Consider the following 14,919-nt stretch of genomic DNA (forward strand, 5'->3'; position numbering starts at 1 on the left):
ATGTGTCCCATATTGAAAAACAAACCCAGATTATAAGATTCCAAAGCCAAGACTATTTGACATATTATATCAAACACTCATTTAATAAACAAGAATATGTTGAAAGCATTATTTTGGCAATAATGAATCAGGAGGGGATTTGTCAGAACTTCAGCAAGAAATTTAGAAACCAGTGTCCATTGAGTCTCTAGTCTATAAAGTGATTCTCTAACCTACAGAGGCTTTTGGGTCAAACAGCTATAGTGAAACATACTGTATGATGCTTTTTATTTTCTTTTTAAGATGTATTTATTTATTGGGGCACCTGGGTGGCTCAGTTGGTTAAGTGTCTGCCTTTGGCTTAGGTCATGATCTCAGGGTCCTGGGATCAAGCTCCATGTTGGGTTCTCTGCTCAGGGGCAAGTATGCTTCTCCCTCTCCATCTGCCTACACCCCCCAACCCAGGTTGTGCTCTTTCTCTCCCCTCTGTCTCTCTCTCAAATAAATACATTTTTTAAAAATCTAAAAAAAAAAAAAAAAAAAGATTTATTTTAGAGCAAGAGCATACATGTGAGCAGGGGAAAGGGAAGAGGAAGAGAGAGAATCTCAAGCAGACTTTGCACTTAGCTCAGGGCCCAAGAGCTTCCAAAATGAAATACAATGTTAAGGAAAATTTTGATTTAAACTTCATTTATGTTGTTTTAAATTGTATTACCAAATAATTTATTTGATCTGAGAAGGCTTTTAAAATCATTCTAATATAAATATTAGTAAAAACTTCTAAAACTTCAAAATTTCTAAAATTAGTTTTAAAACTCTTAAAATAATTCCATTCTATGCCACAAAGCTCTGCAAAATATCAAATTTTGCAATATAAATACAAAATTATCGTATAATATTGTTAAGAAACAGTATCATAAGATTTTAGGCACAAAGGTATGATAATCATCCAGTAATCAAAATTAAAACCATTGTTCTTCTGCAAAGGGTAAAGAAAAGAGAATGTGAGAATGAAAGACAATAAGGAATGAGAATTGTTCATACTAAAATTATATTTGTAGTGAAGTTTTGAATGGATATTGCATAAGAAATAATATTTCTGTGTCCTCAAAACTAAAATATCAGTTAGAACTAATTATATAAGTCAATTCAAATCATAAAATTCCATTCTAGAATTTCAGAAATGAGATTGTACTATCACATTAATATGTTTAACCTTTCTTGATTTGACAAGATTTATATAAATATTTTAAGCATGAATATGATTAAAATTCAATCTTAATGTTACTTTTTTTATTGTCAGAAGATTAAAAATCTATAACACATGCTGTTTTGTACAAATTTTTATATTTAAAAAATATAACTATGTATATTTTTTTCTTAAATCTTAACATTTCTAAAAAGATAACACACAATTCATGTGTCATAGTTCCATTAAATTCTTAAGCTACTAGAAGTTCTGTATACCCAAAATTCATCTGCCTGAATGTTGGATGACTTAAAGGTTTTTAACTGTATAAATGGTATGTCTCCATCAGTCTTCTTTAACTTAAGCAAGAGCCATTGGGGTTAGATGTAAGGAAGAACTTTCAGGCAATGAGATTTGTAGCACAATGGCCTAAATGGGAGGTAAATTGTAAAATCTATTTTGGGAAGTTTTTTTTTAAGAGCTCAGTTACTTATCTTATTTTCCTTGCTAGGTAGCACCTTACCCAGAGAGAGGGGTTGAAGGTAGCTCAATCAGTTTCAAATGTGAATGCATCAATGTCTGAGTAACACCTACAGAACTGTTGACTCAAGATATTCTTTAAATTCATTCATTTCCTTTAACTCTAGCCTTTAGTCATCTCGCACAATGATATTGTATCAATGAAATCATAGTTTGATGAGCTAATTATATTTTATTGATGTACACTAAAATATAATATAGAAAAATGACATTCACCTTTATTGTGTCCACCAAAACAAGGATACACGTTCAAGTTAGAACCTTCAGTATCTGTGAATGGGACTTGCTTTGGAAATAGGGTTTTTGCAGATGTAATCAAGTTAAAATAAGGTCATTCTTGATTATGGGTTTTAATTCAATGACTAATGTCCTTATAAGAAAAGAGAAATCTGGACACAGACATAGATATACAGGAAAAACTCCATGTGACAAAGGAGGCAAAGATTGAAGTAATGTGTCTACAGGAAGGTACACCAAGGATTGTGGGCTACCACCAGAAGCTAGGTAGAGGCCGGAAGGATCCTCTCCTAGTGCCTACAGAAAGAGAGTATTGCCCTGCTGACATTTTACTTTCAGTCTTCTAGCCTCCAGAACTATGAAAGAATACTTCTCTGTTTTTTTAAGCCATCAACTTGGTGGTAATTTCTGCATCTTAGCAAACTAATATACCAAAGAACAACCTGAACTCACCCCTGTCCTATCAGTGGGATGCATTTAACACTTGTTGGGGGGAATGCTGGGCTGGGTGCTCTATGAAGATCCTTTTCAGTCCTGTGGTTGAACGATGATGGCCTTCTTTGTATCAGCCATTTTTATACTCAGTTATGATGTTAAGTGTCAGCACCCCTATTTATAAAAGCTATTTTAACACCATAAAATAGAAAAACAGTTGTATCTTATTTGGAGCTATGGTTTAAAAATTTTAGGGAAGAAACAATACTTGTGTTCCATTTTTTTCTGTCTGTAAGTAAACTAAATATAGATCACTATTGTAGACTTTTCTTTATACTTTGCATTTCTTACAATATGAAATGGGTATTTCCATATTTTTAAAAAATAAAAATACTGTATTTCCCATTATAAAATTTATTTCACATAAATAAGGTGCTCAACAACTATAGCTTCCCTTACCCTAGAGTTTGTGGCCAAAGGAGACTGGAAATTAATACGGAGCTTAGCTTTTTCAGACGTTTCTTTCATTTCTCAGACCTATCATTTAGAAGGAGAAAGAGTTCATAATACATTATCATTTAGAAATCTCTTATTCTAATTAAAAGAAGAAAATGTTTGTTTTCATGTTCTTGGCACCATATAAGATTAATAGACTGCACTCTTACAGAATTCTATTTCAATTTGTTGGTAATAACAAAACCTTTCTTTGTGGGAGTGGGGGTGAAGAGGGGTTAATCTATCCTATATTTCATAAATAAACCTGTAAAATTTTATTCTTTAAGTTGAAAAGTTATTTTTACAATGAATTTTTTGTAAATTACTTTAGAGTGAATAAATTTTCCTTTCATATGTATTAGTCATAACTACATAATGTAATGTATTCACCATCTACCTAGATTGCTTAATACCAGTTAGAAAGACTATAATAATAAGCTTGACCTCTCATATTTTGCGAACCTAACAAAGTTTGAATTGGAATTTCAGCAGCACAATTGTTCTTTGATTGATGTGAATTCTAGCTTTACCATGGTAATTCAATACTATTAATTTATAGACTCTAGAAATTTGCCTTCATGGCTATATACAATTTTTAAGGACAAAATTCTTCTATGTTCTCAACTCTATATATTGTTTCTCTTGAAAACAGGAAATGCATCACTTAGAATTTGTAGTACAAGTAAGAAATCAGATTATTAAAAATCTCAATGGCATGAAAATATAACTGTACAGTTCTAAAGGCCTAATTTAGTATGAAGATTCTCTTAACATTAGACTGGACCCCAAATTTTAGCTACCCTTCTATAGTTTTTAATATTTATGGTACTCCCATGAGGTCCATAAAATTGAAGTAAGTTTTTAGGAAATTATAAAAAGATATAATGCTTGATTTCATGGGGCTTACAATTTAGCAAAAGCCAGGTGATAGAAGAAACCATGAAAATAAAGATAGAGAGATAGTGTCCCAGTGAGCTTTATTGTTTATAAAAATTCTGATACATAATAAAGAATATCAGAAAAGGAATTAGGAGAAAAACTTCAGGGCTCTCCTAAGTATTCCAGATTTTTTTTAAAAAAAGTGTCTGTGATATTTAGTGAATGTCATTGCTTTTCCATCTATATATTTTGAATAAGAATTCATCTTTTTTTTTTTCAAAACGTCATGGCAAAGATAATTCCTGCATTTCATATTAATTTATTTTGATGAAAATTTCATATTGCTGTGCATACAGACTTTGTAAATAGGCCAATAAATAGCTGTCTGTGTAAAACCTGGTCATCTCAACAGATTGTTAGAGACCCTTCACTCTCAAGCTGCCCGTTCCGATGCGATTTAAAACACAGGACTAGTAGTTACATGGACACAGTTATAGAACAAGTTAAAGATAAGATTGATTCCACAAATGGAAGCAAAAGCTTTCAGATGTTAGGATATTTTAAACCTGGGGTGGGAATAGATGTGGGGATAACATTTGTAGTAACAGATACCAAGTAGCTCAGGTAAAAAAGGTAACATTGAACAGCATATCTGTTTCATGACCAAAAGAATGTAAAACTATACCAAAAACCTACAAATAAGAACTTTAGCTGCTGATATCTGAAATTTGTAGTTGAAGAGAGCAAAGACAAGCTTAGTCTGATTGAAAAGGAATGCATGAGATTGAAAGAACTACAAACAAATCATAAAAATCATGCATAAGAGTATATAATTATATACTCTCTTTCTCTCTCTCTCTCTCTCTCTATATATATATATATATAAAATTATATATTTTTTTTCAGGGAGAGGGATACAATTTTCAATTGGGAAATTTCATTCATTTTTTTCTTTGTTCTGTACTTTTTAATATTTGAAGTGTTTATTTTTTTCCTCTCTCATTGGGCTATAAAATTATTGAATATAGGGATTCAGTCATACTCTTCTTTCCAACTTTCTCTTAAATCAGATAAAATATTCCCATCCCTGTTCTCATTTCTCAAATTGAAGAAGAATAAAAAAGACCAACTGCCAATACATCTTACCATAAGACTTCCATATAAATGTTTTAAAGTGGAAACAGACTTTCAAAAGGAGAAATGTCTTCATCCTATTTATTGCCTTTTATCGTCTACAGCCTGGCAAGAGTACATTGGATATGAAAACTTATGTTACTAAGCAAAGATTGTTTGGGTAAACAAGCTTTTACTTACTTAAACTTTACTTTACCTGAAGAATCTATTATATGTCTCCAGAGGACCTAAAATATAGAACATAAGAATCTAGAATGCTATTATTGATATGCTGTTGAAAATCTCTTAATCGTGAATCTCAAAGCAAAAGGAAAAATCATTTTACCAGTCCTTCCTGATATTTTTTCTACCTGTGAAATTGTGCCATAAATTTTTAATTATCTGGATCAAGAACCAATAATGTTTCAGCAAAAATGTTTTATCCTCGGATCTAACTCATCTAGATAAAATGGTAATTGTGAGGTTGTGTCAAGTTAAATTAGAATGCTATTTTGATTCATGATAAAGTCCTCAGTATACAAATTTATCTAATATATGCCTTCATTTAGTTTTTACTCTATTAATGATATTGTGCTAGTCTTCTGGAGTGTAGAAATATAAAATGTAGTCCTTGTTCTCAAAGGATTTTAGATCTAGAGAGGCACAGAGACGTATGAAAAAATAACTATAAAATCAGCTAACTCTAATGGGCCCTAAAATAAAAGTGTTGATAAAATGCCTTTGGAATTAAGAGGACTAGCAAAACAATATTGATCTAAGATTGTTTCCATCAGTATAAATTTTAGATAAAGTGACAAAGATCATTCCTCATTTTCTTTGCATTATAAATCCTCTTTGAACTTTTTACAACATAAAATGAAGGCATGTGTTTATATTCTCCCAATTAGTCTTGGCTCCTTAAAATTTTTCTGGAAAGGTTATTATTCTGTTTGTAGTATTACAGAGATATGATATCATAGATCATTTAGTTTGAAATTTTTTAAAGAAGTTGATTTCATTATTATTTGCAGTCTATTGGATACTTTAACTGCCCATCTGGTACTAGAATTTTTTAAATCTTGAAATTTGCTTTTAGCTTTTTTTGTTATCAATTTGTGCTGCAGAATCAAATTTTGGTCTCTAGCAAATAAAAGAATCTACAGAGCAATATTTCTTGATTTCTCTTGTTTATCTAATACATTATTTGTACCATCTAAATCTTGGTGTTTTTAAGCTAGTGAGTCTTAAATGGTCTTTGTACAAAATAACATCAGCACTAAAGTCATGCTATTCTATTTTGTGTTTGCTTGATTGTTGCTAAATACACAGATATGATCTTATCATCTGTGAATTCTGTCATGATTTTAAAATCCATTTTTGGTATGTAAAAATGAAATCTTTCAGCAAAAAACAAAAACAAAAACAACCATGGACTATGCCCTTCTAGACATTAATGTGGCCAGTTTGGGGAGGAAGCTGGAGAGAGAGAGAGAGAAGTAAAGATAACTAAGTAGGTCCCAGGGAAATTGCTACTTTTGCTTTAAATATTCTTTAATCTCACCACATGCCTTCTTCCCAGTTGTGTCCCTATTGCCTTTGAAACTAATGTCCTGTCCCTATCCTTATGAAAAATTTTGTAAGTGGAATATTTTAGCCGAGAAGCAGGAGCTAAATTCCTGGGAATAATCCCAGACTCATCTCTCTCTCTCACTTACCATACCCAGTCATGTGAATCATCAGGTCAGGTAAATTCTGCCTTCCAAACAGCTCTCCTGTCTACCTACTCTGCTCTATAACCAGGGCATACCCTATCCAGGGCACTAACTAACATCTCTCACTTGAATTACAACTCTCACTTAAAGCCATCAGAAAATGAACTGTCCAAGCTTGCTGTCCCCACTCCAAGTTACATCAAGATTCCAGGAAGCAAATCTGATTTTATCATTCCTTTTGATGACTTCCATTGCTCTTAGGTAAAATTTAAATTAGGCAAAATTTCTTTCAAAACTGTACCCAGTTATCTCTCCATCCTTCCACCATCCTCTGGAACCTACACCATTTCTTCCATTGGACTATCATCTCTCTGTTAATTCTAGGGTCTTGTATAAACTCTTCCTTCATCCCTCCACCAGTAGTATCCTGGCACTCTTATATTTGTTTAGCTCCTATTCCATTTTAAAATTTCTTTTTTGTTATAAATGTCTTCTCATTTTCCCAAGACACTGATGCCCAAAAAAGTGATTCTTAATCATTACTTTAGAGTTGCAGTGGAAATCCTAGTGTGACTATGTTGCAGAAAAAGCTGCATCGTGTCTATACACACTCCCTAGAATAGTAGTTCTCAGTGGGGGGGGGGGGGGGGGTTAGACCTCAGAGAACATTCTGAAAATGTGTGGGGTTATCTTATGGTTTCACAATGATTAAGCAACACCGTTGCTAGGGATATTAGCCATCCTGCAGAATGTGAGCAGACTAAAATGACTAAAAATGGTCCCATTTCCTTTGCAACTTTTGACAATCCTATAATAATTTGTGCAGATGAAAAGACTTTATAATTATTCAAGACTAGAATCTAACTCCATTATATATAAGCATAGTTTTGTACAATTTTAATATATAATAAAATTACCAAGAATGCAACTACACAATAAATTGAGGAAAAATTGAAATTAACAAACTTGATTAGAATTTTACAGAGGATTTTGTTTTCCATTGTGGAAGATTTTGCCAGTTTGTAACTGAGTTCACATTATGACATATAATTATCAGTCAACATTTTAATTGTTGCATTCACAGTGATTTTACCTATAGGTGAAAATATCTGACTACTAGTGTATTATGTCTTCTAGTATAATAGTGACTGGGAATTTAAACACTCAGTATACACATCATTTTATGACAAATTCCTTTGATTCTTCCTTCATAGAATATTTAGAGCATAAAGTTAATCTTTTTATGAGTGTAGACAGGCTGTTTTATCTATGATCTTCATTCTGGGCTATTAAAAGGGATATTATAAATATGTATTTCAAAAGAATTTTCAGTCTGCCCAAAAAATTCTCTGGAATTTACATACATGTATGTGATAATAGAGCTTGGGAAAACAGAATCTACTCTACCTCTGTTTAGATTCGTTGTTGAAAGGATTGTTCCACAGACCTTGACTTTTTTCACACCCAGTCCTATTCCCGCCAAGGTTCTGATGAGTTCCCCTCTTCCTGGGCTTATTAACTACCAACTAGTCATGTGGCCACTCTGACCATACCCAAACAAATTGCTAGGGGCAAGGCTCATTGTTGATGGGGATAGACAAGCATCAACACATCATTTTATTAGTGTCCTTTAGTACTGAAATGTTTAAGGAGCTATGGGAATACATTAATCCTTCCAGAAAGGTCAAAGTTCAAGACTTACCAACTCAACAATTCAAGCTGAGTTTAAAGAATAATTTGAAGTTCTTAATTTATAGATTGATTTATTCCCTGTCACATTCCAACAAAGTATTTGTCTTGGAGAACTGTAGCAGTCATGAAGATGTGCTCTTCATTTGCTCTTTAAAGAGAACTTGCCAGTCAGTTGCTTTCAGGATCCACCTCAGCATTTGTGCTTAGGTTATGTTCTTACTGGCAAGTCACAGTGCCCAGCCAATAACAGAACATGGTAGGGATACCAGGGCCTGACCATTTCTGCTCCATGTGGGTACTCTGCATAATGCAATCTTCATGTTATAGCTCCTCTTTGTGGTGCCCAAGACTTATTCATAGTTGTGCTGGACCCAGTCCTCCTTTCTTCCTCTTCTTTGAATGAAGGAGGTCAGACCTGCATTCCAAACTGAAGGCTTTCTTTGTTCTCTTCTCTCTTTCCCATTTATCTTTCACAGGCATTATCCCCAATAAATCTCTTGCACTTCCAACTTCATCTTACCATCTGCTTTCAAGAGGATCCAGCCAGCACAATAATGACAACTGGGGATCTTCCAGTCAAAATAGCTTATATAGCAGCACAGAAGCCTAAAGGAACAAGGCTTGTAAGAAGTTCTGGACGTTCAGTTTGGTTAAAACATAAGTACAGTTTTGGAAAAGATGTTAAAAATAAGACTGAAAAGTTAGGGGGAAACTATTCTTAAAGCAACATATGATCAAATGGTTATGATTTTATTCAGAAATATGTGGAGCACTATTTAAAAATTTAATGTAGTATAAATAAAAGATAAGAATTATGTTTTAAATAAAACAAATTTTTTAAAGGCAGTATAGTTTAGAGGTTGAATTATAGTGCTATGAAACAATCAGAAGAGATTAATTAGGAGCATATAATAATGTAGATGAGTTGATGCATGAACTAAGACATTGCCTACAAATAAATAGTTGAGAAACCAAAATCAATACGATAAGAATCAATTAGTTCACAGAGAAGGGAGGTGATGTGGCACAGGGAAGCAAAATGAGTACAGGTTGGTGCATTAGTTCTGATGTTGCTGTTCACTGAGATTTGGATATGCAGGGAGAAGCTGACTTGGTGTGTGAGGATATGTTCATTGGACACTCTAAAACATGAATATGGAGCTCTAGAAAGAAGAATGGATCAAAAATAAGAATTTATTATTGGGAAAACTATCATCTTATTTTTGAAGTTGGTAGTTGATGAGATAATCTATCTAGAAAGAGAACATAGAAATATGTTCATTCAAGGGAGGGTAGTATCATTATTCTCTGTAGACTTTTTTCAAGTTCTTCACTGCAAGTGGGGCTCTTATGCAAAATTTGTTAAAAGTTTTAATACAGTGCAACAGATTGTTAAATTAAGGGTGGGGGCCTTCTAAGCATAGGGTTCTATGTGAATGTATGTGTCTTATGCCCATAAAGCTAGCTCTGTACATGTGTTCTCCTGTTCTCAAATATTTTCATACACTATGGGACAGTGGTTTTCAATCCTACTGGACCCAATATCCATTCTCATAAAACAGATATTACAAAATCTTTTCTTTATTAATTATAAATGAAATTACAGATAAAAATGATTATATATTTTAGTACATAATTTTAAAACAATTGCCATGATGCCTCAACTAAAATATAAAGGAAAACTAAAAAGGAAGAAATTTGTGATTAAAAATATGTATTTAAATAAATAAATGTTTGGTTGCAAGTACCTTAGAAGATATAATGAAGTAACCAAATGTTTGTACTTATTTAAAATAAGTTTAGAAAATAAAATAAAATAAAATAAATTTAGATTTATGAGAAGTAAGAGAAAGCCATTCCATAGAAAAGGTGTAGATAGCTAAGAGAGCTATGTTATAGGCATGGGAACACCAGAGTTGAAAAGATGAGAAGTTAAAACCAGATTTATTTATACATGGAAGATAAAAATGATCTTAGTTGAAAGAGGAATATCACATCAATACAAATTGCCAGCTGTCAAAGAGGCAATAAAATAAACAGTATTCTCACAAAAAGGATCTAACTTAGAAGTGTAGTGTCAAAATAATTCCTTACCTTAGGACAATAATTCCTTGATAGACTGGACTAATCCTATGTTGAGACTGTTCCTATGTATGCCTCATGCCAAGCATAAATTTTATTCCTAGTGCCTAAAAATACCTTGAATACTTTATATTTCATAGATAAAATGGAATAAGGAGTGGATTAGAAAAAGAAATAGTACCATAGGGTAGGTATAGTATACCTCCAGGGATAATATCAGAATACTGCCTGAAGAATTGCAGGCAATCCAAACACAAATATATTTTCAGTAAACATTTATTCAACATAGATTTACAGTCATTGTACTACAGAAATACTTTCACGCAATCTTATAAAATATTTCTAAATGATATTTATTAATAAAATTCAGTGAGATTACTGAACTTCGTGTATTTTTTGGTTTAATAATAATATTTTCCCTAAGTCTGATAAAAGTTGCTTCAAGTCTATAGATTATACTGATTTTGCCCTGACTGTTCTACTGTATTGGATCTTCTTTTTTACCCACTGAAGGATATTAAGCATCCCTGGATCTGACTCTTAGCCATTATTGTACTTCCAAATCCCAATCTTTGTTCAAGCATTTTGCTTCTAAGAATTTCCACAGTGTCTCTTAAAGGGCCCACTCCAAAAGGACACATGTGCCACAGTTTCACGATTCATAATCAATGGTATGAGTTTTCTCTATACCCCAGGTATTTAGCATGGAAAAAAACTCAAAAATCAGTGTTGTGGAATGTCAAAAGGGCCAAGCAGAGCCCTAGTAATCATGAATATTACAGGAACAAATAGAGCAAGTGAATCCCTTGAATTAAAGAGGAAGAGTCAAAGAGTTAAGAAGTACAAAATGGAATAGTGTTTTACTATTTCAGTGATTTTTTTTGCATTTTAATGGAAAACTTAAAAATCTGACTAGAAGGAAATATATTAATAAATATGTCATTGTGGTAGACTGGAAGAGGATAGAAAAAAATCATTTTGAGACCCAGTTTCTTCTCCCTGTATATGGATGATTTCCAAATTATTATTGTAATTATTTTAATAATTTGAAATAAGCTTGGTCAGGATCTCCTGAATACACATACAGGAACACAGATCTTGAATTTTTTACTTAAAATTTTATCAATAGAATACTATAAATCTACAACAATTGGCATTAAACAAATATAATGTTAAAATAAGTTGCAGGTTATACACCACAAATTGTCGTCTAAATGTACTGTCTCCACAAAATCATGTTGTAAATCACAAACAGTAGTTAAAATTCATCTGTCCAGGATATTTAACTCTATAAATACCTAATATCCATCATAATTATATTTAATACTTACCCAAAATAGTTTATTTGCAATTGACTAGAATATCAGGGAGACCAAATAAATTTATTTCAGCTACAGAGATTTCTGTGTGTGTGAATGTGTGTGTGTGTGTGTGTGTGTGTGTGTGGCTCTTAACTCCTCAGTTAAGGTAAATAATCTTCAAAGATAAAAAAAAAAAAATAGAACAAATGGGGCTGACCTAAGATCAAAGTTAGAATCCTTGTAACTATTTAAGGACCATAAGTTTACATAGGCTAAATTCTTATCAGGGAAAATGAAAGAAAAGATCATTTACTAATGCCAACATTTCCATCTTTACAAAAAGTAGTAGGCCTATCTCCATCCCTGTGATCACATGGATAGGAAGCAGGCAATTTCCAGAAAAAAAAAAAGTTTGGGAGGAAAGAGTTGAAAATAGGGCCAACCACTAATAGACACAAAATGAGGTCTGTTTTCTGTTTAAAAACAGAAATATAAGTAATTGTCTGCAAAATACGTATTCTAAAAACAATAGAAGAATGGACCAATATCAGATTAGGACAACCTAGGGAGAAAAAAAAGGTTCATCAAGTTTTCAGAGTGAGTTAAGAATAACAACTTATAGGTTAGTTGGCAGAATATGCAGTCAAAAATATCTCAACACAGCAGTATGAACTAACATGGTTAAATGTAATACATCTAAATGTACATCCTGAAATCAAGATTAGAAGTGAAGACAAATGAATATATGAGTCAACACCAAACAACTGAAGGAAAATTCTGAGCTGGCATCTGGACCTTGCAAAAAAGGGGGGTAGGGCTATAATTAATTGTCAATGTCTGCCATAGGGGCTGGTAGGAAGCAAAGATGGTAGCATGCTATATTTCTGTCATTTTAAAGTACAGGATTTATAAAACAGCTTAACAGTAAATAATGGGGAAAAAAAGTGAAAAAACAAACATACAAGCAAAAGCAAGAACAACTACATCAACAGAAATAATTTTAACCACAAGGACTGTGAAAATCTTAACAGTCTGATGGGACTCACAAAATAAAATCTTGTTTTTTATTAATAGAAATACAACTCTAGAGTATATTCAGTTGTTTAATTTGCACATCAGCTGTTTCACTATATGCTTTATATTTGAAGAAAATAGAAATAGACTGTAATAAATATCCTTTATGGAATAGATTTTGCCCTGGAAAGGTTATTCGTTGGTGTGTTTATACTGGAAAGGTGACTTGGAAACCCAAAATAGCTACCTTCAGCATTATGTAGGAGGGTGAGATGATTTTGTGTAGTTACAGGGGCAGAACTAGGGTTAATGGATGAAAGTTAAGAATTAAGTAAGTTTGAATTTGTTAATTCATTATACATTTATTGAGAAACCACTCTATGTGAGGACAGAATATTTGATGAATACAGCAGTTCAGTTATTCAACAATAACATTAAATTCCTTGGAAGAAGTGAGGTTCCTGCCTAATTCAACAGTCATCAAATGACCTCTTTCAGGGAATTTCTCTGCCAAATGGAAGTTAATTTTTTTTAAGATTTATTTATTTGTTTATTTTAGAGAGAGAGAAGGGGGGCAGGGAATGCAGTGTGGATGGGGCAGAAGCAGAGGAAGAGAATGTCGAGCAGATTCCCTACTAAGCCCAGAGCCCAATGCGGGGCTGGTTCCACAACCCTGAGATCATGACCTGAGCTGAAACCAAAAAAAGTCAGATGCTTAACCAACTGAGCAACCCAGGTGCCCCGGAAGTTAACTTTTAAGATCACTTCCCAATCTAAAATTTAGTTACTTAAAAAATCTATTCACTAAATATTAATGCATATTATATGAATATAATATATAATATAAATACAATATACAAATATTGTATAAGTGAATGTATAGATAGATATAAATTCATGATACATATGTGTAAGATACTGTGTGACATTTTAGGTATTCCAAAATTAAAAATATGTATATAGGAAAGGGCTTTTAATTTCAGCAATAATCATTTTACAAAATCAATGGAGTTGCAGATCTGACATCCCTAAATTCTTATGTTTATATGAAATATTTGACCTCACTTTAAATGGATTCTATATATCATATCTATAGCAGAAGTATTTTCTTGGCTTTATTTCCAAAAATGGTGAAGAATAAGATGGATCTAGCATTACCAAAAAACCACTTGAAAAATAACCACTTTAAGGGCGCCTGGGTGGCTCAGTTGGTTAAGCAACTGCCTTCGGCTCAGGTCATGATCCCGGAGTCCTGGGATTGAGTCCCGCATCGGGCTCCCTGCTCGGCAGGGAGTCTGCTTCTCCCTCTCACCCTACCCCCTCTTGTGTTCTCTCTCTCTCTCTCTGTCTCAAATAAAAAAAAAAAAAAAAAATCTTTAAGAAAAATAACCACTTTATAGTTTCTGAAAAAAACCTATGCTTCTAGGATTTTACTATCCAAGAACAGATGTGGAAAACAAAATTTAAGACAGCTCCACATAATAAATATCTGGGTAGCCCAGGCAAAAGTGATGTGGATATATTTGGAGTTTTTTATCTAAAATACCATCTCAATCTGCTTCCTCACTTAGACTGTCAAAATGGAGTTTGAAGTTTATCACCGTGATGCCAAGCCACTTTTCAGATAGCAAATATAAACTTCAGTGAAATATATGCCAAACTGGTTGTTTGGCTGAATTTAACCCACATTGAAATAAAATGTTCAGTTCAATTCTATTTGAATTATAAGAAAGGATCAGTTTTCATTAATAGAAATATCATTAAAGTAAGATCATTACTAAAATTGTATATTTAAAGTCATTTATACTATTTTATTAATCTTGAAAGTCCTATTAGACATCTTAAACCAAAATAATTGGAAAGATTAATCTTTCCAGTTTAATTATATTTTGAATATAGGCAATTTCCATATTTAGAATTGAAATTCATTTTTGGAAAATTTAAACAGCAATAAGTTTATATTTTATTTTATTCATTAATCCCACTATGTTAGGCAATAGAAATACATGTAATAATAAGTCATATTCCTGCCTTTGAGGAATTCATGGTTTTACAGAGCTGTTAATTTGGGAAAAGTATTTTTATATAAAAGTGACCCATCGAACTTAATTTTTATGATCTTTCATTTTTAAATTTTAATCTCACTGTCACCCCTACTACCTGCAAAAGGACCCAGAATTATTAGGTCACGGTTTATCTCTCCCTTGAGTTTGTAGTTTCTCTGCTTTACTACATCCATGAGCTCTCCACA

This window comes from Phoca vitulina, unplaced genomic scaffold (assembly GCF_004348235.1).
Source record: "Phoca vitulina isolate PV1807 unplaced genomic scaffold, GSC_HSeal_1.0 scaffold4, whole genome shotgun sequence".
Taxonomy (NCBI): domain Eukaryota; kingdom Metazoa; phylum Chordata; class Mammalia; order Carnivora; family Phocidae; genus Phoca; species Phoca vitulina.